Source organism: Gymnoscopelus braueri (genome assembly GCF_963280865.1).
Source record: "Gymnoscopelus braueri genome assembly, chromosome: 2".
Lineage (NCBI taxonomy): Eukaryota > Metazoa > Chordata > Actinopteri > Myctophiformes > Myctophidae > Gymnoscopelus > Gymnoscopelus braueri.
The window spans coordinates 53,092,731-53,101,250 of record NC_137604.1 but is presented as its reverse complement, the minus strand read 5'-3'; positions in this window follow the sequence as shown (position 1 = coordinate 53,101,250).

Genomic DNA, 8,520 nt, shown 5'->3' with positions numbered 1-8,520 from the left:
TTGTTGCATCTGACTGTCTCTGATCATGAAAGTCATCTTTATTGATTGATTGATACATTTTATTTCTAACATAAAAACATAACATAAAAAAGGAGGAAGAAATGATAACTAAACAAAATAACGAAATTAAATGATCAATAAACAAGATAGACGGACGCAATAAACATCTCATAAACACCACAAATTATTGAAATGTAATATTACATATGAGTAGGAAGAAGTATAGGCTAAGTTAAACCTCTACTACTATTAAGTTTAGATTCTACACTGCATTATGATTAATTACCCATAGCCGTATATATTTATGTAGGCTATTTGGAATATTCCTGCTGAACAGGCAACAACAGACCACCAGTTGATTTGACAGCATGCAATAGGCTCTATGCACAGCAGCCATATTGGAAAGAAATTAGGCCCCTTTCTTACTTTCTTCACAGGTGTTACCATACCAATGATTCTAATGAAGGCTCTGAGTCTGTTCCATTCAGTGTAGCACAGTGGTTCTCAAACTTTTTAATTGCAAGGACCCCCCATAACTCACTGTGTACAATTGGAACCAAATGGACCCTTACAGGTCCATTTGGTTCCAGTTGTAGTCTACTATAGACAGGTGACATGTCTATAGTTTGCTTATTATTGCTCTTTCCGAAATGTGTCTGCCCAAAGATTTGGAATGCCTCTATTAATTGCATAATTACAATACTGTTCACTTTCAGTGACCAACCGACTTTATGAGAATAGTGTATGTGTGTGTGTGTGTGTGTGTGTGTGTGTGTGTGTGTGTGTGTGTGTGTGTGTGTGTGTGTGTGTGTGTGTGTGTGTGTGTGTGTGTGTGTGTGTGTGTGTGTGTGTGTGTGTGTGTGTGTGTGTGTGTGTGTGTGCGTTTGCGTGTGTGGGTATGTGTACGTGTTCAACTGTACTGTGTTTCACTGTTTACATATGGAATTATTTCAGTGTTATATTTTATCATAGACATAAATCTAAATCACTATCTGTATATCCACAGGTTTCCTAGGGCATTGTGGGCATCACTTTCTGTCGATTTGATCGCTGATACCTGATCAAATCGACAGGAAGTGGAAGGAAACTTGTGGATAAAGTGTGTGTATCATATACATTGACTACCACTGCATCTTTTACCCTGAAACACTTTAAATCAAATGCTACCATAATAAGATACAGACATGTTAGAATTTTAGATGATTTATCGAGGTATTTAGTTGATATTTACAAGTTATATACATACATAAATCATTGATTTTTACAAGTAACACGAATAGGAATAAACTAGAGTAAAAGTAAGAACAAAACTAAACAAGAAACATATCATGTTTTCTCTCCATCCAGCAGCAAACCAAGTTTCCTCTGAGGTAAAGCTCCCTGCATCTCCAACCCGCTGCTCATCATTCTGGACTCGGGGTGATGTTGGTGGAGGCCTGAGCCTGATGATAAGATAAGACAAGATAAGATGAGACCTTTATTGTCGTCATTCAGTCGTCAAAGGCAGCACAGCAGCTTAAGATACAGTTTAAGAGAAAGTGCTGTACAGCAGGGTACTCCACTACAATTATTTGAAAACTTTAGGTACTAGTTACTTTGCAGATATACATGATAATATTATAAAACATACATTAACCACTTTAGCCCTATTTTATACCTAGGCTATTTGAAAATAGCAGATCTACAAGCTCACAACACGTTGCATCGCGACACGTTGTGAGCTTGTAGATCTGCTATTTTCAAACATTTTGTACTTTTACTTTTGGTGCATTGAGTATATTTTGATGCCAATACATTCGTACTTTTACTCAAGTACATTTTGAATTCCGGACTTTTACAGAGTAACAGAGTATTTCTACATTGCAGTATATATACTTTTACTTAAGTAAAACATTTGTGTACTTTTTCCACCACTGGCACACAATATGCAGCACTACACATCCACAACAGTGCATGCATAATGCAGGACAAAAATAAATACCAAAAGTACACACAGTAACCATGATGTCAGATAGTGTACTTACTGTAATAATGAACAGTAGTTTGGGGTGGATGGCTCAGTTGCGTGAGCTGATGCAACGAACACGTTGTCAACTTCTTCAAGCGGCTGTTTATCCTCCCGGACATGAGGTGAGGTTGGTGGAGGAGTTCTGGAGTCTAAATGGTCTGTCCTCCTCTTCCTCCCAGGCATGACGTCGTCGTCTGTGGTGGTGGACGGCTCAGCTTCATGGGCTGATGCAATCAGCTTGGACCATGGTCTGGACCACCTGGTCACATTAAGATAAGAGGAGAGAAGAGGGAAATTGAAAGTTAATTTAGTTCCATACAAAAGGATGCTAAAAGGATAAACCCAAGAAAGCACTATGGCTTGTTTCCATTGAGAACAGCCAGTTTAAAAGACATCACACTCAAAAGAATACACCAATACTGAACAAAAACATATTACTCTATACTCTGTCAATAGTGCTTTCATGGAGTAAGACAAAATAGCTAATAAGAGAAAACACAGTAAGCATGTCAGATAGCAAGTGTACTTACTGTACATTGTCACCGGCGAGGCGCTCTATCCATGCAGCAGTGGCGGCATCCATGCTCTTCCTCACACTTCCAAACTTGAAGAAGAATTTCTTCTTCTTCTGAATTTGCTTTGAGGTGAAGAAGCTCCCTGCATTGATACATGATACATTGAGGTTGATGATTAATTGTCATACAAATAATTACGATTTAATAAAATTGTTGGCATTGAACATGGAACATATAAACCCTTTTACGCTTTGTAAACAACAACTGCACTGCAGGGCAGATATGACAAATAACTTAGTATTAGTATGAATGTATGCGACTGCTGGAGACCAAACTAAATAAGTCTCTGAGAGGAGATGAGATGGGCCATTGTCTATTGTCTGACACGCTCCGCTTAACAATAGGGAGATTCGCTGGATCCAAACAATGTGTTTTACACTAACTTAGTTAATGGGTGCTCAAACTTATAACAACATAATCAAAACAGTAAAGCAAAACAAATAAGGCGGTCAACAAAAAATACGTCTTCCCCCACACCCCCTCTCTATCTCTGTCTGTTCTCAGCAAGTGAGCAGGTGATAACCAGGTGTCCGCCCCTATGTGACCCAATTATCCACATGCCCCATTGATTGTGCATTGACCAAATATATAAATAACCAACATAACCAAACATAACCATAATAATTACAATAAACCCATTAGCGATAGCAATAAACCAATTCATGGCTCCTACAATGTATGTCTATTTACCAAAACAAGCCATATATTTGCTAGCTCGTAGAGCTTGTAAATTCTGCTATTTTCACTATTTTTTTTAATGTTTTAAAATGTTTGGACATTTTTCAACAGAATAACTTACACGTATGGACACTGTTATTAATTGTGACAGGACTACCAGCATCTTTAACCCGCTGTTCATCATCCTGGACTCGAGGTGATGTTGGTGGAGTTCTGCTGATGACAAAAATGGTACAGTTACAAATTACAATTACAATGTATGTAGGCATATAGCAGACAGCTCTTACCCAGAGTGACTGATAAGCAAAGTAATCACCTAAATAGAATGCAGAAAGTGTAGTCTGTAGTGCGTCAGTAAACTAGGATATATCAGGTAAACAATGAACCTATTATCTATTCAAATAACATGCTAATCTAAATGACATTCTTAATCATTGTGGTCAAGAAGAACAAACCTGAACTGGATGGTGTCTGAATCATCAATTGAACTCTTTGATTTGCCAAAGAAATGCTTCTTCAACCTACAGATAGATAGAATATTTAATTGGCATCATTTAAATTCAAACAATGCAATGTGACCTTTGAAATGGAAAGCGAGTAAAACATTCAACAACTGACAAAACAACAGTGCGAACACAAGAAAAGAAAAAAACTGAATATAAACAGTTAAAACAATTATAACCAGTGGTGTAAAGTAACTAAGTACAGTTACTCAAGAACTGTACTTATTTAAAAAGAAATCTGTACTTTTACTTTACTGGAGTATTTCCAATTTTCTGTACTTTTACTTCTGCTCCTCTACATCTCAAAGGCAAATGTTGTACTTTTACTGCATTATAAGTATTTGAAAACTTTAGTTACTAGTTAGTAGTTACTTTCTAGATTTAGATTATTATTACAAAACATACATTAACCACTTCAGGCCTATACATTTCGGCTATTTGCCAATCTACAAGCTCACAATGGGTCGCGATGCGACGCATTGTGAGCTTGTAGATCAGCTATTTTAAAAAGATTTGTATACATTTGAAACGTGTGAAGTGGGACATTCTTCAAAATTAGTACTTTCTACTTTGGGTACTTCAAGTACATTTTGATACCAATACTTTCGTACTTTTAAGTACATTTAGAATTCCTGACTTTTACTTACTTAACTTAGTATTTTCTACATTGCAGTATTGATACTTTAAGTAAAACATTTTAGTACTTTTTCCACCACTGATTATAACAAACACAAAACACAACTAACCTCCTCAGGAGTGTCTTTCCTGTAATCCTCTGGTTGTGGATCTCCATGTTGAGCAATTGTTTGTCACTACTAGTTTGCACCAGTGAGAGCAGAGACTCATCTCTTAATCAGTGTTACTTACTTTGCATGAAATGAAAAGAGTTTAAAATCCACTTTCAGGTGTTAATTGTCTGTAAGAGTGACCTCACTGAGCTGCACGTTACAGGCGCGCTCTGGTTGGTGGAGAGTGTCTGTGTGAACACGGAAGGTCCACCAATCAGCAGTCGTGGAAAAAGTACTAAAATTTTTAGTAAAAGTATCAACATAATTTTTGTTGGGAACAAGCAATCATGGCTGCAAAGAAGAATCTGTGGGCTGAACAGACCAGGTAATCATTATTGTAATGCCATATTACTGTGGAGTCTGGACATTTAAATTAACATTTAAATTAACCTAAATTCAGGTGAACAAGTTAACTGGGTAGGCATGAAATCTAGCAAGTCAAGTCAGCCATTTAGATGTTACATTTAATCAATTAAATGGATGTCTGTGTTTTCTGAATATCTGACGCTCGTGCGTGCACGCACACGCACACGCACACGCACACACACACACACACACACACACACACGCACACACACACACGCGCACACGCGCACACACACACACACACACACACACACACACACACACACACACACACATTTACTTGCATGTCAGCCAATGGTCAACAATGCTTTTGTGTTTATTTTGGTTTATATTTGGTTTTATGCAAACTGAAACAATCTGCATGTTCTCTTCCTCAGACTATAGTGCTGCCTCAATGCTAGTACGACCAAGGAGATGGTGGTGGACTACCAAACTATCAATGGGGAGGTTGCTGGGGAGATAGTAGACAGCTAGGCGTGCATCTGAATAGGTCGACTGGTCTGACAACTCTTCGGATCTTTGGGCGTGTGCAACAAGATGTTGCAGATGTTCTACCAGTCTGTTATGGCCAGTGTTCTCTTCTTTGGAATTACGTGCTGGGGGGGAGGGGGGGTGGGGTCACAATAGAGCGGGTGATACTAGCAACCTAAACAGGCTGGTGAGGAAGCCGGGCTCGGTCGTGGGGGGCTCACTGGAGGGGGTGGAGGAGGTGTGTACAGCTAGGAAGCTGGACTCCATCAGGGCAAACCCCTCCCACCCCCTCCACCTGGATATAGTGGGGCATCTGAGCAGGAGAGGAAAAAATAGATTCACCTATTCCCCGGATGAGACTTGGTATTTCCTTTATGCCGGTAGCCATGAGGATTTACAGCGAGACACACGTTGGTCACTCTGCCAGCCAGGTTAATTGTCTTATAACTTGGAATAAAAGATGCACCAAGGACTCTGACTTCTATTGTCGATTTCAGCTGGATCGGACCGCTTACTATTGACTTCCTTCATGAAATTTAAGTGAAATATTTCCCCAAAAATATAAAACATGTGAAAAATGGGGGAGTTGCATCCTTGGCTTTCCAGCAATATGAACAAAAAAGTTGAGTTGATGTCGGACCCTCATGCCCCCCTCATGGAGTCTGTTTCTGCAGTTTGGTCAGAAACATGCACACCACTAGCCTGCTGGAGGTCTTATTGTAGGGGTCTGGCAGTGCTCCTCCTGTTCCACGCACACAAAGGAGCAGATAACAGTCCTGCTTCTGGGTTTATGCCCTCCAAGGCCCTGTTCAGCTCTCTATCGGACGGTCTCCTGGTGTCTCCTCCATGAGACTGAGCTGAGAGACACAGTAAACCTGACTGGGCCACAGGTACCGCCTCATGCTACCAGTAGTAGTGACAAGGACACTAGCAGAACATAAAACTAGAGAATCAGTCAGGAAGGATGAAGAGAGTGTCCACACATGCAAATTGTAAATCCATTCTCTTTTGGGGGGTTGTCTTACTTTTGTTGCTCCTTTGGACCTGTTGTCACTAGCATGTGAAATTGATTCACTATCACTTTGTACTTCCTAAGTAGACAGTTGATATGCCTCAAGTTTAACTGACCTGGTCTTAATATATGGCTACAGAACAAATTTTAATTAGAACCTTTTTGGAAACATTCATGGGTGTTAAACGAGTGCTCGTTTGCTCGAGGACACGTTTGCACCTCTACTGATTATCTGAGTATTCCAAAGCATGCATTTGGAGTTTATACAGCTGGTAGCTGATGATAAAATGTTCTCCTGATTATATTCTGAATTTCGCACTATTTAATCCAAGGGAGGGAGGTAAACTCTTATTGTTTTTTGTTGTCTTCAGGTGTTTAGTGGAGGCTGAGGTTATGGTGAAGCTCACTGAGGAAGTAAATGCAAATTATAGTTTATTAATTTGTTTTGAGTATTTTAGTGTGTGTTGTGTATTATAGCAGCGATTCCCAACCTGTGGCCCAGTGGGATATTGCAAGTGGGCGTCCAAATAAATGGCAAAACATAATAATAAAATTAGAGGTAGGGTAAGTGATTTTCTTTGGTTAAAATAAAGTGTTAAATAGCTCTATATTCTTATAGTACTCATAGCTATAGAGTGTTTGTTCCAGAAAAGGTTGGGAACCACACTGTAGTATGTTATTTTAGTTATTTTCATTTGATTGCATTGCATGCTGTGTCTATTACATGTTGTGTATTGAGTTAATGGTTAGTTATAAAGTATCTTAAATATATATCAGCACACACTTGCTCTATTAGTGTTCGCTATACTTTCACCCTTTGACCTCGTGTCCGTTGCACTTAATGGCCAGGCTCCAGTGAATGCTGAGTTGGTGCGCTACCTCTTCAGGACAGCAAGGGGAGCCCTTCCTCCTTTAGCAGCAGGTCCTCAAGGCTCTCACAGGGAAATCCACTCCCCTGCAGCAGTGGGTAGGTCACAAGAATCTCCATATCGACAACACCCATACCATGGTGACTCCTGCTCAAACTGTCGAGAAGCTGAGAGAGAGAGATTCTGGACAGTCAGCTGTCCTTCAAGGCACACGTGCAGCAATCACTTGTTCCTGTAGGTTTGCACTTTACGGCATCTAGAGGATCAGACCCTTCCTCACCAAGGAGTGTGCCCACCTCCTTATCCAAGCTTATCCATCATCTCCAATTTCAACTACTCCCTCCTTGCTGGTCTGCCAGCATTGATGATGGAGCGTGCAACTGATGAAGAATGCCACAGCACGCCTGGTCTTCATCCTCACAAAAACGTCTGCGCTCATGCAACTGGCAACTACTCGCATCCAAATCAAAACACTGGTTATGGTCTACAAGGTGACCAAGGGCATGGCCAGATCTACCCCCTTACTCACACTTTAATCAGCAAACACATCTGTCCCTCCTTTCCCTACGACACCCTGGCCAATGCTTCAAGTGTCCTATAGACTCTTCTCCCTCCTGGTCCCTGAGCTGAGGACTGACCTCTCCCCTCAGTCAGAACCGCAGGATCACTCCACATCTTTGTATGACAAAATGTGTTATTTATGTTAATGAATCGTTAAATTATATTTATTATTGTTATTATAATTTATTGTTGCCTTTCCTAAGTTCCGAAAATCCTACAGTATGTCTCCTGTTCAGTATCCTGTTAACACACGTGAAGTCAACTTTTCAAAAGGTTTTATGCTGTCAGGAACTCATTTTCCCAGGGCCCTTACCTAGAGGTTATAGGGTAGCTGACCAATCAGCGCAGTTAAATTGCCTGCATTGAACTCGCACCACGAGAGACCTCCCTGCTTCCTTAACTTACTGTCAAACATGGCGGTCCTCATTAACAGTAATGTTTGACAGGCAGCATTACACCTCTCCTCATTTCAGGTTGAAATGTCCACCCTCGGTTGGATAAACAACAAATAGCACCTATGATAACCTATAAACAATCTATATTAGGCAGGCTACTACAGATACATTCATGACAACAAAGATTAATGACTAAATATGTACTGTATGTTAAAATTCTAGCACCTTCTCTGATAAAGCGATAACCTTATTTCGGGGTCAAGGTGTATGCTCACTGGTTAATAACAAAACAAT